This window comes from Eumetopias jubatus, unplaced genomic scaffold, assembly GCF_037043125.1.
Source record: "Eumetopias jubatus isolate StellerSeaLion01/CBP00866 unplaced genomic scaffold, mEumJub1_p1.0 scaffold_12, whole genome shotgun sequence".
NCBI lineage: Eukaryota > Metazoa > Chordata > Mammalia > Carnivora > Otariidae > Eumetopias > Eumetopias jubatus.
Genome location: NW_028274818.1, coordinates 5,046,130 through 5,064,426, shown reverse-complemented (window position 1 = coordinate 5,064,426; position 18,297 = coordinate 5,046,130).

The window sequence follows — 18,297 nt, the reverse complement described above, 5'->3', positions numbered from 1 at the left end:
AGCCTTAAAATAGAATGTGGACTTAAATACACAGAAGCACCCCCCTTTGTAAGATTTGTAACAAAACTTAGTATGAATGGAGTTAATAGTTCTAATGGAGTGGTGGATCCAAGAGCCATATCAGTGCTAGCAAAATGGCATTCATATAGCATCAAAGTTGTCCTGCAAGAGCTTTGGCACCTAATGATGTCTAAAGAAAACATGAAATTCCCTCAGCTGCCTGAAGGACAGTGTTACAGCAATTAATCAAGAAGAGAAACCACAGGCCCTCCCCCCTCCCCCCCATTTGATTTAAGCAGTCATTTTCCACTTTAGTACATTTTCTAAATATGTCTTGTAGACCTCAAAGTACTGGAAAGGAAGCTCCCATTCAAAGGCAATTTATCTTAAGATACTGTAAATGATACTAATTTTTTGTCCATTTGAAATATATAAGTTGTGCTATAACAAAAAAAAAGAGAGAATACTAAAAGTAGGCAGAGGAAGAGGAACATTACATACATGAAAAGAAAGATAAGAATTATGGCAGTCTTCCAGTAAAAATAAATAATGGAAGCCAGCAGATAAACAACATCTTTAAAGTGTTAAAAGAAAAAAAGAAAAAACACTAGATCTAGAATTCTATCCAGAGAAAATATCTTTCAGAAAGGAAGGCAAAATAAAGACTTTTTAAGAAGAACAAAAGGTTAGAAGAACTCATGACCAGAACTAAATATTAAAAGAAGTTCTTAAGGTTAAAATACAAAGATTCCAGATGGAAACCTGGATACATACAAAGGAATAAAGAGGAATGGCTCTAGTCTCATTTAACAAAACTTGAAAGCATGCCTCAAAATATCTAGCAGTTCCCAAGTAAATTAACTGCACAGACAACTCAAAATTATTTAAAAGAATTCAAAGAATCCCAATAACCTAAAATTCACAATATCTGGAATCCCATAAAAAATTACCAGGCAATGCAAAGAGGCAAGAAAATATGACCCATAATGAGGACAAAAGGAAATTGAATATAAACAGAAGCAGAAAATGATACAGATGGCAGAAATTGTAGAAAAAGACATTTAAACCATGATTATAAACACATTCTATATGTCCAAGAAGCTAGGAGAAAACATGAGCATACTAAGAAGTGTGGAAGATATAAAACAGCCCAAACTGAACTTCAAGAGTTTAAAAAAAAAATACAATGTCTGGTACCAAAAAATACACTAAGTAGAATTAAGAACTGATTAAACACTGCATAAAAAGAGACATGAACTGGAAGACACAGCAATAGAAACTATCTAAAATGACACATTAAAAAACCTGAAAATAAAATAACCTGGAAGTGCTGACTGTTTGGGCGACTTCACATGGACCAACGTACAGGTGACTGGAGTCCAGGAAAACGGAGGGGAGAGGCAAAAAGTTTGAAAAAATAGGGGTCAAATTTCCCAAGTTTGATGAAATTACCAAAGATAAAACCAGGAAGCTCAATAAATCCCAGCCACAAGAAACTTAAGAAAACTATGCCAAGGTCCATCATAATCAAGTTGCTTAAATAAGTGATAAAGGGGAGAGCTTAAAAGCAGCCAGAGGTAAAGGCACATTAAGTACAGAGGAAAGGGGTGCCTGGGGGGCTCAGTTGTTAGGCGTCTGCCTTCAGCTCAGGTCGCGATCTCAAGATCCTGGGATCAAGCCCCACAGCGGGCTCCTTGCTCAGTGGGGAGACTGTTTCTCTCTCTCCTGTGCTTGTGCTCTCTCTCTTGCTCAAATAAATAAATAGTTTTTTTTTTTTTTTAAAGTACAGAGGAATAAAGATAAAATGTCAGCAGGCTTCTCGGGGGGAAAGTGCCAGCCAGAAGGCAGTGCAGCAACATCTTGAGAGTGAGGGACAAAAACTGTCAACCTAGAATTCTATACCCACTAAAAATTGCCTTCAAAAAACATAGCCGAAGTAAAGACTTTCTCAGACATACAAAAGCTGAAAGAAATCATTACCAGCAGATCAGCACTATAAGAAATGTTAAAAAAAAAAAAAAAGCCCTTCAAAAAAAATGATAATGATAGCAGGTGGTTTAATCAGAGGAGGTAGCGCAGCTACCGCTGAGCCCCTCCCCTCACCCCTTCACTGAGATGCTCCCAGTGGGAACTCTGGAGATGCCCAAGGGTGCCTCAGAACCACCTTAAATGATTTCTAGAGCCCTTCCAGTTCTCACCTTTTAAAAAAGACTTGATTCCAGATTATGTGTTCTCTTGGGCACTTTGTCTAATAGCAGAATGAACAGCCATCACATAAATATTAGTGAGTGGGTTACAGTTTCATGATGCAAAGAGTGAGGAATTGACTTAATGAGATAGTTATCCAAAACCATCCTTTCTTCTGCTATTAGTGATATGCACCAGTATTAGTTGGAGTGTCAGCAGTCAGGGATGCGGCAAAGAGGCAGAATCTGGGCTGGACCTGACAGTCAGACAAAGCCAACAGTCACAAGCATGGCATGTAGTGGCTGGAAGCCTACTGAGCTGACTCCCAATACACCAAGTGCTGGGCCTGTGGTGCAAGGAGGGACACAAGCTTGAGACTCAGTTTCCTCATATTTATAATTAAGATTTTGGTTAAGTGACCCTGAAGTTCCTTCTGATTCTAACTGCCTGTGAGCCTGTGAGTATGACTGAATTCAGATCAGTCTCATCCTGTCTGTCACTGTCTCACCCTTCTTGATCTGACTAATTATCAGCAGGGAAATTCCTGCCGCCCCAAAATAACCATTATTTTTTGACTCTTACAACATGAATGGACCTTGAGCTTATTATGCTAAGTAAAATAAGTCAGTTGGAGAGAGACAAATACCGCCTGATTTCACTTATATGTGAAATCCAAACAACCCCCTCCAAAGGAACCAAAACAAAACAAAACAAAAAAATAAGCTTATGGATACAGAGAACAGATTGGTGGTAGCCAGAGACAAGGGTGGGCAAAATGGGTGAAAGTGGTCCAAAGGTACAAACTCCGCTATAAAGTAAACAAGTCATTGGGATGTAATGTACAGCATGGTGTCAATATATTTAATTGTATATTTGAAAGTTGCTAAGAGAGTAGATCTTAAAAGTTCTCATCACAAGAAAAAAATGTATGGGGCACCTGGGTGGCTCAGTCGTTAAGTGTCTGCCTTCGGCTCCAGGTCATGATCCCGGGGTCCTGGGATCGAGCCCTGCATGGGGCTCCCTGCTCGGCAGGAAGCCTGCTTCTCCCTCTCCCACTCCCCCTGCTTGTGTTCCCTCTCTCGCTGTCTCTCTCTCTGTCAAATAAATAAATAAAATCTTTAAAAAAAAAAGAAAGAAAGAAATGTATAACTGTGTGTGGTGATGGATGTTAACTAGACTTCTTGTGGTGATGATTTCATGGTATATACAAATATTAAATCATTATGTTGCACACCTGAAATGAACATAATGTTATCTGTCAATTATATCTCAGTTTTAAAAAGTAAAATGGATAATGGTAGGTTTGAAAATCTTTCCAAAATTTATATATCATATAATGTCCTATGACACTGTCCTCACGACAGAGAACAAGTCAGTGGTCACCAGGGTTTGCGGGTGGGGAGAGGAGTTGACTATAATTGGGTGGCACATGGGGAAATTTGGGAGTGATAGAACTGTTTCATATCTGGATTGTGGTGGTGCTTATATGACTGCGCTCATTTGTGAAAACCCATATAATGGTACACCCCAAAACTCTATGTAAATTTAAAACTAAGTAGTTTCTAAAAGAATAAGCTAATAGCTTCAGAGTTGATTCATGGTGTTTAAAGTTTACATCATTTTAGTATATCCTAGATAATTTTCCAGGCATTAATTTAACTTCTTATTTGAATCCTAAAATCTCTTAAAGTCTCATAAAAATATCAAGATTCTTAGCATATACTTTAAACCATTTAATGTGTGATGTTAAATAAATACATTGTTTTGTTTTAATTTTTTAAATTTTTTAAATTTAAATTCAATCAATTAACATATAATGTATTATTAGTTTCAGACGTAGAGGTCAGAGATTCACCAGTCTTTTTATAACACACAGTGCTCATTCCATCACGTGCCCTCCTTAATGCCCATCACCCAGTTACCCCATCCCCACTCCCCCCTCCCCTCCAGCAACCCTCAGTTTGTTTCCTATGATTAAGTCTCTTATGGTTCACTTCCCCAACTCTTTGCCTGGTGACTTGAATGATCCCTTTGTTCCCCCCAAAGTATCAAAATTTTGAGAGTCAGCTATCAACAGCAGCAACCACACGTTGGCCCTGAGCAAGGCAGCAGCTGGGGCCACAGGGTCCCAGGGAACTTAGAAGGCATGAATGTGGCAGTCTGCCTAGAACTGACCCAAGGAATACTCGATACTGATGATACTTCAGTATTTTCATAATACCACATCTGTAAAATAACCACGTGGACACAATCAGTGAGAAGAGCGAAGAACAGGTATACAAAGTTGTTAATTCCATTGCTCTCAAATTTGCACAGGGAGCAGTGATCACCCGTAGGAGAAAAAGCAATGAAAAACGGATATATAAAAGAAGTGGCGGTGTGTATCAGTGAGAAAAGGATGGGTTTTTAAAATGAATCACACTGGAGCAACCACACCCTGCTACCTAACACAAAACTCAATTCCAGGATTATTAAAGACTTGGACATAAGAGACAAAAATATAAAGATCTTAAAGGGCAATAGAGTAGAATATCTTCATGATCTCGGTGCAGGAAAGGATTCCTTGAACAAGACACAGAAAGGATTACTAGTACTCACATGATAAAAAATTTTTTTAATCTGTTCACCTAAAGACATTATAAAGAAAGTGAAAAGCCAAGGCACAAACTGGGGGCAAATATTTGTAACATATGTAACTGACAGAAGACTGACATCCAGAAACATTTAATGAATTCCTGTGAACACATATGCACATAAAGAGAGAGAAAATAAAATAAAATAAAATAAAATAGTGACAAAGACATGAACAGGCATTTCCCAAAGGACAAAGGGGAAATCCAAATGGTCAATAAAGACATGAGATATTGCTCAGTCTCTTTAATAACTAGAGAAATGCAAATTAAAACCACAAGGAAGTACCATTACACACCCTCAGATAACAAAATCTAAATATTACATTCTGATCATACCACATGGAAGAGAGGACACAGAGCAACGGAAACTCAGTGTAAGTTATACCTGCTGAGTGCAGAATAATTGGGTATAAATCGTTTAATTTTTTCTTGCACTTGGTAATTCCACCCATAAGTGTACATCCTACACTTGAACAGATTCCTGCCAAGTGCTCCAGGAGCCGTACGCAAGAATGTGCACAGAAACTCTGCGCTTATTAGCTCAAACCCAGGAACAGCCCAGATGCTTTTCAACAGTCGAATGGATAAATAGTGATTTATTCATATAATGTAATATTATACAACAACCTCCCAAAACTGTAATTGCATGAGCAATCTAGCTCAATTGCACCAACATAGTAACAAATAAGGAAAGCAAGTCTCAATAGAACATGTGTGGTCTGATCCATTTACATAAAGACATAGCAAGCAAAAATAAGCTACATTCTTTAGGGATGCCAACATAAGGAAAAGAAACGCTTACCACAAAACTCAGGGTAGTGTCACCCAGAGGGACAGGAGGGACGTGTCATGGGGAGGGGCATGTGGAGGCAATCAATGCTCTCTTCCTTGAACTGGAAGGTGTTTATACTCCTGTTTGCCTTAACTTTACTAGTTCATTAAATAGCCTACGGCACATTAAATCATGAAATTGCCATTTTTATGTGTCAAATCTAAGCAAATATTGACAATTTCAAATGGTTTGATATAAAATATATGTGTGTTTATACAATATGATCTGTGTATGATATATTGCACAACAAAAAAATGAAAAGAAGGGGGGGTGCCTGGGTGGCTCAGTTGGCTGAGCATCCAACTCTTGATTTTGGCTCAGGTCATGATCTCAGGGTCGTGAGATGTAGTCCCACATCAGGCTCTGTGCTCAGCGGAGAGTCTGCTTGAGATTCTCTCCCCTTCCTTTTGCCCCCACCCACCCCCGCATGCACACTCTCTCTCTCTCTCTCTCTCAAATAAATAAATAAATCTTTTTAAAAAATGAAAAGAAGAAAGAAAGAAGTATTGAATAGGAATCAGGAAACCTAGATTTCTAAGATGACTAATCGGGTTCCAAACTGTGTTCTAAGACCACACAGAGCTCTTTACCCCAGTTTCTATAGAGAAGCAGTGTAGACTGGTTGTTTTGTGTCAGGGCCCCGAAGACAGGCAGGCTGTGGGTTTGAATCCCAGCCTTGCCACTTAGGAGCTGCATCTCAGTGACTTGATTCATTAATTTATTGACACAGTGATCTCCCATCTGTGAAGCAGCTGTGGTAGGAGGGTCTGCATTATAGAGTTGTTGTCAAGTGCATATGTAAATTTAAATGAAGCGGTCATAACTATATAAATAGCTTAGAACAATGCCTGGCACTTTGTAAATAACAGATCCATGTTAGTCACGTTATTTGAACTCATTCTCTTCCCTCACATTTCTTCACAGAGTTTCAGAAAGGCACAAAAGAAAAATTATCTGAGTATGTTCTGAAAAGACACCCGATTCTAGGCAAGCCCCTATGGCTGTTTTTATCCTCTTCGGTGTCCACGCCAGTCTGTACTCATTCATCACAGAAGCCACTCTATCACCATGACAACATGGGAGCCAGGCAGCCACCAGGAATCAGGACAGAATCCGCACTGCCTTTCACACATGTCAGGCGTGAACACAGCACCGGAGTTTCTCAGCAAGGAATTAAGCCATGCTCTTCCTAGCCCCAACCTCCTAGTGCAACAAGGAGACGCTTGAACTCAAGCTTACAATTCAGGGATGCAAAAATGAAGTCAAAAGCAAGACTTTCTTTTAAACAAATGGGCAGGGTGGGAGCTGTCCTGCTGGAGATTTCTTAACACCAGCTGTTGCAGGATGTAACTTACTTGGAGCGAGTCTGGAAAGTGTTTGGATTTTATTGCTAGGATTAGAGTAGGTCTCCCAGCTGTCCTTGGGTCTCAGGATACCCTTCCAGCTTCCTGTAAGTTCCCCGTGGGTCTGAACCTCAGTGAAAAGGTGGATTGGTTGTTAGTCTCGGCATCTAAGGAAAAACAGAAATGAGTAACAAGCAGTTGCTTAGGTGGGTAGGGACGATATTGCCTTATGCATGGATTAAAACAGAGGCCGTATTAAAGCTTGACTTGATTAGACTACCTCCCTCCCTGCAAAGCTCAAGCAATGTCTTCTGGGACTGCAACTTGATTTGAACGCACTGACTCAGGGCTTCCTGAACCTATGAATGAATTGCCCTTAGCAGCTTACAATAATTTACCATCATCCAACCCCTGGATGTTTCACAGTGCCTGGCCATTAGAGACCAGACAGGTCATGGGCCTACCTATTCATATTTCGTGTGGAATCTGAGCCTTCTATTTGCTCTAACACTCATGTTCATGAAAATGATGAGCAGAACATGTGGCCTCTATAGTTTGGATAAATAAACTGGCACAACCCTTTGCCCGCTCATTTTTTTCAAATTCTGTGTTAATGTTTTATTGCCTTCATTTAAGAAATGGGCAGGGAGGGGCGCCTGGGTGGCTCAGTCGGCTAAGCATCTGCCTTCGGCTCAGGTCCTGATCCCGGGGTCCTGGAATCGAGCCCCGCATCGGGCTCCTTGCTCAGCAGGGAGCCTGCTTCTCCCTCTCCCTCTGCTGCTCCCCCTGCTCGTGCTCACTCTCCCTCAAATAAATAAATAAAATCTTTAAAAAATAAAATAAGCAAAACAAAACACCATATTAATCTCCAGGAATTCTGAATGTGGCATCTGATTTTGGAGGAGAGCAATATTTGATAGACTTGCCAGGGGCATAGAGTGAACTGTTAAGTATGAAAATAACTGTGAAGAGAAATGTCCACAGCCCCAGAGGTGTTATTAACCAAACTAACCATTTTATAACAACCTAAACAAAAAGTCAGAAAGGAACCCAAGCAATGTTCGTTTGTCCAGAAGTGAGAAACTCCTGTTTTCACAATTCACAAGGCGCCCCAAACAGTAGCCAGAGTCTGTCTCAAGATCGCCGGCGCCGGTGCGGCCGCGTTTTGCCATCTGGGCAGAATACAGGGACACAAACAAATAGAAAGACCCTTTTCAACCACCTCCCAGCGAGCGCAGACCACACACCAGAGGTGAATTTTCACTTCTTCAGCTGCTAGTCCTCCCATCTGAATTTTACATGTCAAAAAAAAAAAAAAAAAATTCAATGTACTTTGTAAAGGAAAAACCCACTCCTTCCGCGTTATCTGTTACTCACATGACCTCCACATTCACAGTCCTTCACTTCTGACACCAGTCGCGTGGGTTTTCCACCCGTGGGGCAATCCTCCCAGACTCCAGCTGCGTAAACTAAGCCACTAGTCCAGGTCTGGCACTATCTACCTGAGAGCAACATTGGATCCCACAAGTTAGGGGCTGAGTCCACAGCCCCCACAAGTCCCAGGATTTCACCCCTGCTTCTGACCCACCCACTTTAAATCAGGGTTCCCAAGGCTCCTTCTTTGGGGTCAATAATTTACTAGAATGGCACACAGGACTCAGAGAAACACTTGCTTATGTTTACCAGTTTATTAGAGAATATGGATTATCATAAAGGATACAGATGAACAGCCAGATGAAGAGATACACGGGAGCGAGGTGTGGGAGGTTTTCTCTCTGCATGGAGTTTGGGAGCACCATCCTCCCGGTACATGAATGTGTTCACCAACCCAGAAGCTCTGTGAACCCTGTACCTTTGGGGTTTTTACAGAAGCTTCATCACATAGGCATGATGGACCATTAACTCCATATCCAGCTTCTCTCCTCTCTCTGGAGAATGGGGGTGGGGCTGAAAATTCCCAGTGTCTAATCAGGGTAATGTCTTTCTGGTGACCAGCCCCCATCCAGGAGCCCACCCAGAGGTACCTCATTAGAATAAAAGACACTCCCGTCACCCAGGAAATTCCAAGGGATTTAGGAGCTCTGTGTCAGGAACCAGGGCAGAGACCCGTGTAAATATACACAATTTTCTCTATTATTTCACAACCTTTGTATGACAGTCACATTGTTTGGTAGTCAAAACAATATATTTTTTAAAGCTTTTACTTATTTATTTGAGAGTGAGAATCAGAGCATGAGCAGGGGCGGAGGCAGAGGGAAAAGCAGGCTCCCCGCTGAGCAGGGAGCCCAGACAATATGGACATGGGGCTCCACTCCAGGACCCTGGGATCATGACCTGAGCCGAAGGCAGACATTTAACCACCTGAGCCACGCAGGTGCTCCCAAAACAATATTTTTAATGACTACTTATTTAAACCTTTCAAACTCTCACTTACAAAACATAATTTTACCAAGTATTTTATAAGAAAATACATTGACTGATGCTATTATCTTAATGTGAATGTTTTGTAGAAGAAAATGCTTTTAGTAGACAAGAATGTAGAGGTTAAAAACACACACGAGCACGGGGTGGTGGCTAGACACTATTTTTTTTTATCTCTCTCAATTTTAATTTCTTTAAAAGTTGCCAAAGATTTATTAACTAATAAATAAAATCTTTAAAAAAAACACACATCTTCGTTTTTTTGTTTTGTTTTTTTTAAAGATTTTATTTATTTATTTGACAGAGAGAGACACAGTGAGAGAGGGACCACAAGCAGGGGGAGTGGGAGAGGGAGAAGCAGGCTTCCCGCGGAGCAGGGAGCCCGATGCGGGGCTGGATCCCAGGACCCTGGGATCATGACCTGAGCCAAAGGCAGACGCTTAACGGATTGAGCCACCCAGGCGCCCCCCAAAAACACACATCTTTGTAGAGTTTGGTCCAAAAGAATTTCTTCCAACCTTTTAAATGACAAATCTTTTTCTCATTTTTACCTTTTTTACAAAATAAAAAGTTGGGCCTGAAGTCTCTTGATTTATTTGCAATCAAATTTAGATTGATCTTTCCCCCCTTAGGAGTCTGAATTCCCTAGAGATTTGCTGTAAGCTGTCGGCCCCTTGTGCTGACATCCTTTCTCCATTTGAAAAGCCGTTGCACACTTGCTTCTGGGAGCTGGGGGAGACTGGATGTCTGCCCTGGGACCCTGAAGTGTCCCACGACACAAACTGCCCCTCACGAACGGGGTGTTACCTGAACCACCAAGAACACACCTGAACATGCCTCACATCAATCCATTATAAAATAGAAGTGGAAGGTGCCAGACGGGGCCTGAACGGGTGCAGAGTGAATGAGCAAGCTGCAGAAACAGGGCTTAGTAAGTGCTCCACAGGCTTCTCCATCTCTACCCTCTGCCCCACACCAACAGGCTCCTGGTAAGCTCCCTCTGAACCATTAATGGAGGAAGAAAATGTGCGGGGTTGGATCTGTACTCCAAGCCAGCTCTAAGGAGAGAGAAATGGCCTCTGCACTCCAAATCACTCACTGGCAGCTTCGAAGTCAGGCGTGAGAGAACATCTCTCCACCAGGAAGCACCGCAAGCATGCACCGAATCACCCCCTTCATTTGGAAGGAGATGGCCTGAGGTACATATCTGCCTGAGTCATGAGCAACATCCCACAGGTTGGCCGCCTCGTCGGAGACGTCAAAGAAAAAACTTGAAAATTGGTAAAAAGAAAGTCTAGGAAACTATGTGAAATGGTCGGAGTATGAAGATATTTGTGCCTCATATAAAGGTTCTTTAAAACGCTGGGGTTCCTCAGCTGTGATATGCAACTACTACGTGCAGAGCACTCACCAGGGCTTCTCAGCATCGGCCCGTGGGAGCTGGAGGCAAGGAAGTCAACACAAACATGAGTTCTTGCCACCTGCCGGGCCATGAGCGATCAAGTCTTTTGTCTCTGACCCAGGACTCTGGTGTCTTCTGTCAGCGTCCGTGATACGGTGGCAGGCAAACTTGTTAGCTTGCCAGCAGGGGGGAAAATCTCAGATCCTTGACAGTTGTTAACAGTTTTGGCAATGAGGACGAGATGCTGACAGAAACACGGCTTTCTGGAGAAGGAAATTCAAGGGCCCATTGTGGGCTGGGTGGGGAAATAGGAGAGGCTCTCTGGGATCTGGTAGCAAATGCTCTCATCCAAGTGATGGGCAAGAGGTGGGGAGCATGGGTCCCCACTATTCTATCTGCCAGTGGGGCTGAAGGGTGAGTGTTAAGATTGAAGCAAACTGTCCAGCGGTGTTTGGCCGCTGTTCCTCTTCCTCTCAGTGGGAGGGGGAAGGGGTGTGATGGTGGCAGTGCCCCACCACTTAGTCAAGATACCCCCAGAGCTAAAAGTCATGGTATCAGGAACAGAGAAATCGAGCTTTGGGTAGACAAAACCAGAAGTCTGGCTACTTGAGCCTGGGCCACCAGCAGTCACTTAAAACTAAAAATAAGTGCAAAGCCTTGCTTCCTGACACAGAACCATCCTCAAGAGTCTGGTTGAGTCGTTGCAGTCTGCCCCCGAGAGAAACACTATCTTTATCTTTCAGGCTCCAACAGTTGTTTATAGGAAGCCTCTCCATGAGGTGACATTAAACTGACAGCTGAATGACAAGAGCCTGGCAAGTGGAGATCAAGTGGTAAGCATTCCAGGCAGAGAAAGCCTAATGCAAAGGCCCTTCACTGAAAATGAGCATGGCATGTTCTGGGTTCAGGGATAAGGACTGACTGTGGGGAAAGAAGACCAGACAGGAATCAAGGATCATTCCTCTGTTTTTAGTTCGAGTGAGGAGGTGGACAGATGTGTGCTTAACGAAACAGGATCACCAGGGAAGTAGTAGATGTAAGCAGGGAACCAGTCTGTTTAGCCATATTGAGTTTGAAATGACTCTCCAATGTCTTTGTGAAGAAATCAAATAGGCACTTAGATTTATGGATCCAGGCTCTGGGGAGAAATCAGGACAAGAAATAGAGATTTGGGAGGACGTGGCATACACTGAACATTTGTCGGGTGCTTACAATGTGCCAGACACTCTCTAAGCAATTTATGAATATTTCCTTGTTATACTCTCAAAATCCCTATGCAGTTGGCACTGTATCATTGCCTTCATTTTAAGGATGAGGAAAGAGAAAATTTCCCCAGGGTTGTTCAACCTGTAGGGGTAAAACCAGAAGAAAACCCCAAGCAGGCTGACCCCAGAGCCCAGGGTCTTTACCACCTGGCTACGCTACCTGGTGTAGGATGGCATCTAAAGCTCCGGGACCAGATGAGGTTCCCCAAGGACAGTATGTATATAAGGGGAGAAGGACATGAAGTAGAGCAGTATCCGGTTATGTCTCTTCAGAACTCCCAGTTCCCTCGGTTTGCTTCTGTACTTAACAGACAGGGTGCTAATGTATTCATTTAATCTGTCTCACCAAGAATGTACCTGTCAACAAAACTAAAAGGCAACCTACAGAATGGGAGAAGATATTTGCAGATGTCTTATCAGATAAAGGGCTAGTATCCAAAAATCTATAAAGAACTTATCAAACTCAACACCCAAAGAACAAATAATCCAATCAGGAAATGGGCAGAAGACATGAACAGACATTTCTGCAAAGAAGACATCCAAATGGCCAACAGACATGTAAAAAAATGCTCAACCTCACTCGCCATCAGGGAAATCCAAATCAAAACCACAATGAGATACCCCCTCACACCAGTCAGAATGGCTAAAATTAACAAGTCAGGAAACGACAGGTGTTGGTGAGGATGCAGAGAAAGGGGAACCCTCCTACACTGTTGGTGGGAATGCAAGCTGGTGCAACCACTCTGGAAATCAGTATGGAGGCTCCTCAAAAAGTTAAAAATAGAGCTACCCTATGACCCAGCAATCGTACTCCTAGGTGTTTATCCAAAGGATACAAACATAGTGATTCAAAGGAGCACCTGCACCTCAATGTTTATAGCAGCAATGCCCACAATAGCCAAACTATGGAAAGATGTCCATTGGCAGATGAATGGATAAAGACGATGTGATGTGTTTGTGTGTTTGTGTGTGTGTGTGTGTGTGTGTGTGTGTGTGTGTGTGTGTGTGTATGAATATTAGCTATCAAAAAGAACGTAACCTTGGGGCAGCTGGGTGGCTCAGTTAGTTACCTGACCGACTCTTGATTTCAGCTCAGATCATGATCTCAGGGTTGTGAGATCGAGGCCCACATTAGGTTCTGTGCTGAGTGTAGAGTCTGCTTGGCATTCTCTCTCTCCCTCTGCCCTTCCCCCTGCTTTCTCTCTCTCTCTCTCTCTCTCTCTCAATAAATAAATAAAATCTTTAAAAAAAATGAAATCTTGCCATTTGCAATGAAGTGGATGGAAATAAGGGAAATAAGGCAGTCAGAGAAAGACAAATACCATATGATTTCACTCATATGTGGAATTTAAGAAACAAAACAGATGAACATAGGGGAAGGGAAGGAAAAATAAAGTTAGATAAAAATAGAGAGGGAGGAAAACCTTAAGAGACTCTTAACCCAAAGAAACAGACTGAGGATTGCTGGAGGGGAGGTGGGTGGGGAATGGGGTAATTGGGTGATGGGCATTAAGGAGGGCACTTGATGTAATAAGCACTGGGTGTTACATGCAACTGATGAATCACTAAATTCTACCCCTAATAATAACTAATAATACAGTATATGTTAACTAAATTGAATTTAAATAAAGAATTTAAAAAAAAAAAAACCGTGCCTATACAAATGACCGACCCCAGCTCCCAAACCAGATCTACTGGCCGCTATAAATGAATAGAGTCCCATTCTCATTTGTAATTGCTTTCCTGCGGCTGGTTTGATTCTATCCCCAAAACATTGTTTCCCTTTGATTCACTGATAAAAGTAGAATGTCTGGACCAGCAATGACCTTCCAGGCTGCTAACACTCTGTGGGGGTCCTACCAGCAGCATCCAACAGGCTTTCCTGGGCATCTCCTTAGCCACAACATGTGCCATGCCAGGAATTCTGAGAAGTAGGGTTTCCATGTGGCTTGCTGAAAAATTCAAGGGGGAATAAAATTCTGAACTGAAAATGGGTAACTCTGGATTTTCCTCAAATAGTACATAGTGTTTCAGCAACTATGCACAAGATTTGGCAAGGCAAAGATCATGCACTTGGGAAGAACCACGGCCACTGAGCAGCAGTAAGTACAGGGATGGACTCCACGGTCTAAACATGAGGGATTGCCACAAAGTTCCTCCTTTCTTTAGTATTGAATAATTGGTGTATATGTCAACAAGGCACATTAGATGCTCCAACTCTTCCTCTCTCTCATTTTATTCTTAGAACAAAAGATTCACTTATAACTTTTATGTCAGTTGCCATCTGTTTGTGAACAAAGACCACATCTGTATTTTTCATTGCCATATCACTAACACTTAGCATAGTTCTGAGCACGTAGAAACACTCAATGAGTATTCATCGAATGACTCAGTGAGTGGAAAACACTGGACACAGATGAAGCAGCTTCCAGCAACATCAACTGTGATCAATGATCTTGAAGATTGTGTCGCAATCACAGCAACTTGGACAAAGAAACTTGAGAAGGTTATTTCCAAATTATTGATATAGGATGATCATTTACTTTCACCATGCAGCCATTGCAATTAATATAAATACTGAAGCACATTAAGGAATCTTATCTGAAACTCTCCACACTTGCTAAAACTGAATTTCCTCTGTTATTTTGATCATGTTGGCAAGAAATCTGTGGTCAAAGATAATTTATATTGCAAGCTGCTCCTTTAATTTCTATGGCCTTTAATGATAAGATCTCACCAGATTGGCCCTTTTTGTGTCATTATGAATGTCTCATTGAATCAGTAAGAGGTTCATGGAACTGCTTTTGAGTAAACACTACACAGAAGGCCGTCTCACAACATCTGAGAATCTCACAAATGACAATTTGAGACAGAGAGTGCAAACTCACACTGGTGCAACAATGACTTTACCAAACTACGCACTACATTCATGACATTTAGATCGCTTAACAATTTTGATCTCTTGGATCAAGTATCTGAGTGTTGAGTAAGGCAAGTTTGGGCCCCTCCAAACGTCACAGGAATACAGTTTCTCTGAGGGCCTTGCTGCTCAGAGTAAGTTCTGCAGAACCTCACCAGCAGCATCTGGCGCTCGGACTGAATCGTGTCCTCCCCCAAACTCCTATGTTGAAGCATCTGTGATGGTTTTGGAGTTGGGGCCTTGAGGAGGTCATCAGGTTTAGATGAGGTCATGAGGGTAATGAGATTAGTGTCCTTCTAAGAAAAGGAAGAGACCATAGCTTTCTGTCACCACCAAGTGAGCATAGAGAGAGAGGGCAGCCGTCCGCAAGCCAGGAAGAGACTCCTCACCAGCACCTGACCGTGCTGGCACCCTCCTCTCATCTTAAGAACTCTGAGAAAATACGTTTCTGTTGTTTAAGCCACCCAGTCCATGGTCGTCGTCTTCTTTTTCTTCTTCTTCTCCCCCTCCCCCTCCCCCTCCCCTCCCCTCCCCCTCCCCCTCCCCCTCCCCCCCCTCCCCCTCCCCCTCCCCCTCCCCCTCCTCCTCCTCCTTCTCCTTCTTCTTCTTTTTTCTGGTAACCTGCGTGTCTAAGACACCTGGGAACTTGTTAGAAATGCTGAATCTCAGACCTTATCCCAAGCTTGTTGAATCAGAATCTGCATCAGAACCTACTTCAAGACAGAATAAAAACCACCTGAACATTTCCATCCCAGCAAACAGGTTCGCTGGTGTCAAACTCTTCAAGATGCTCCCAAGCAGATGGGCCCAACTGCTGACCAGTCCTTGAAAAGGACATCTTCAGGGACAGCTTCCTTTTTAACTGGCTCTCATCTTTGAGGTCTGAGGTTCCATGTTAGGATGCAAGTCAATAGTCCTTTGATCTGAACTCTAGGGAACAAGCTGAGGGTTGCCGGAGGCGAGGGGGGTGAGCAGATGGGAAAATTGGGTGATGGGCATTAAGGAGGACACTTGATGTGATGAGCACTGGGAGTTCTATGCAACGGATAAATCCCTGAATTCTACCTCTGAAAATAATAATACACTATATGTTAATTAAATTGATTTTAAATTAAATATTATAAAAAAAATAGCCCTTTGGCAGCAGGGTTGTTTTCCACTTTATCGAAGTATCATTGCAAACAAAATTTTAAGTATTTTAGTGTACAGCGTGATGATGTGAAACATGTATAGTTTGTGAAACGATTATCGCAATCAGATGAATACATCAGTCACCACGCATAAGTTACCTCGACTGTGTGCATGTGCGTGCACATGTGTGCCGAGAACACGTAAGGTCTACTCTCAGCAAATTTCAGGTACACAACATAATGCCATTAACGATAGTCACCATGCTGTATAGCAGACCCCCAGGGTTTATTCATCTTATAACAGAAAGCTTGTGCCTTCAGCAGCAGCTCGTTATGGCAGTAAAAACTATCCCAGGCAACCTCACCCTAAAATCACACATTCTGTGTCAAATAGAACAAACACTAACTGGAACTTGAAAGGAGCGAAAACTACCTGTAAGTGAAACCACCTGTCTCTTGACACATTCAAGCCCATTCATGCAAATTTCCAGCTGTCAAGGCGTGGATGGGCCACCAGACCCTCCTTTTCTGGGGGCTTTAGCAGAGTTCCAAGCTCCACGGCACGCTTTCAGGGATCCAGGGGAAACAGCAGACACTTCCCCTTTTTTTTTTTCCTGAATGACAAGTGCTTATACTATTACTTTGATTACTAGGTCTGTATCTGGGACTAAGTAAGGTTATGTTTGGTTTGGGTTTGTTTTTTTAATAGATTTTATCTCTTTTTCTTTCAGTTTCACTGAGATATAGTTGACACGTGGCACTATGTAAATTTAACGTGTAGGGCACAACTACTGGAGTACAATATATCGTGAAATGATGATCACAATGAGTTTAGTCCACATCCGTCATCATCTCATATAGATACAAGAAAAAAGAAAAGAGGGGAAAGAAAGAAAAACTCATTTTTCCTTGTGATGAAAACTTTTAGGATCTATTCCCTTAGCAACTTTCAAATACGTCATAAAGCAGTGTTAACAGTAGTCCTCACGCTATAATTACATATATCCCCAGTACTTACTTACAACTGGACGTTTTACCTTTTGACCAGACTATATTCCAGAGCAGTCTAAGGTTCACAGTGTGAAAATTAATAAAGAGACACCTCACTGAAGTGGACTCTGGGTGCTAGAGGGAGGGTCTGGCGGGGGGGAGCCCTACCGCTCAATGTCAATTACAGGAAGAACTGTCAGTCACAGACCCTAACAGAAGAATCTCACTGGAGGAGGGCCTGGGTGGCTCAATCGATGAAGCGTCTGACCTTGGCTCAGGTCATGATCTCAGGGTCCTGGGATCAAGCCCCACAGCAGGCTCCCTGCTCAGTGGGGAGTCAGCTTCTCCCTCTCCCTTTGCCTGCCACTTCCCCTGCTCATGCTCTCTCTCTAAATAAATAAAACCTTTAAAAAATCTCGCTGGAAAGAATCATCAGTGACAGGCCCCAACGGGAAAAATGCCTCGCATCTCCTACAAGAAACCAACCACCCCCATGATTCGGCCCATGAGAAGCCGTCATTATCCTAAACTCTTGCTTCTTTCCGATGGACTTTTTTTGCAGGGGGGGGGAAGATTTTTTTACTTGACAGAGAGAGACACAGCGAGAGAGGGAACACAAGCAGGGAGAGTGGGAGAGGGAGAAGCAGGTTCCCCGCAGAGCAGGGAGCCCGACGCGGGGCTCGATCCCAGGACCCTGGGACCATGACCTGAGCCGAAGGCAGACGCTTTATGACTGAGCCACCCAGGCGCCCCTCCAATGGACTTTTGTTCAAAACAACCCTTCCCAACTTCTTCCTTATTCTCCATAAAATAATGCTCCTCCCCTTTGTTGGACTTGCCTGTGGTTTTTGCCACAGCTTGCTAGTCCCGGATTGCAATTCTCTGCTATTCTCGAAGAGACTCATCTTTTGCTAGAACGTAACTGGGAACTGAAGGTACAGAGAGTTCCCAGAGGCACCCTGCCCCCCACACAGGTAGAGGCGCCCCCCATGTCCACACACCCCACCAGAGCCCCATATTATCCAAAGTCCCACAGCTTCCAATAGATTTTCCCCCTGGTGTTGGACCTTCTGTGGATCTGGACACATTTATGCTGAAACGTATCCACAACTATAGTCTCATACAGAGTAATTTCACTGCCCTATAATCCTAAAAACCCACTTTCACTTTCAAC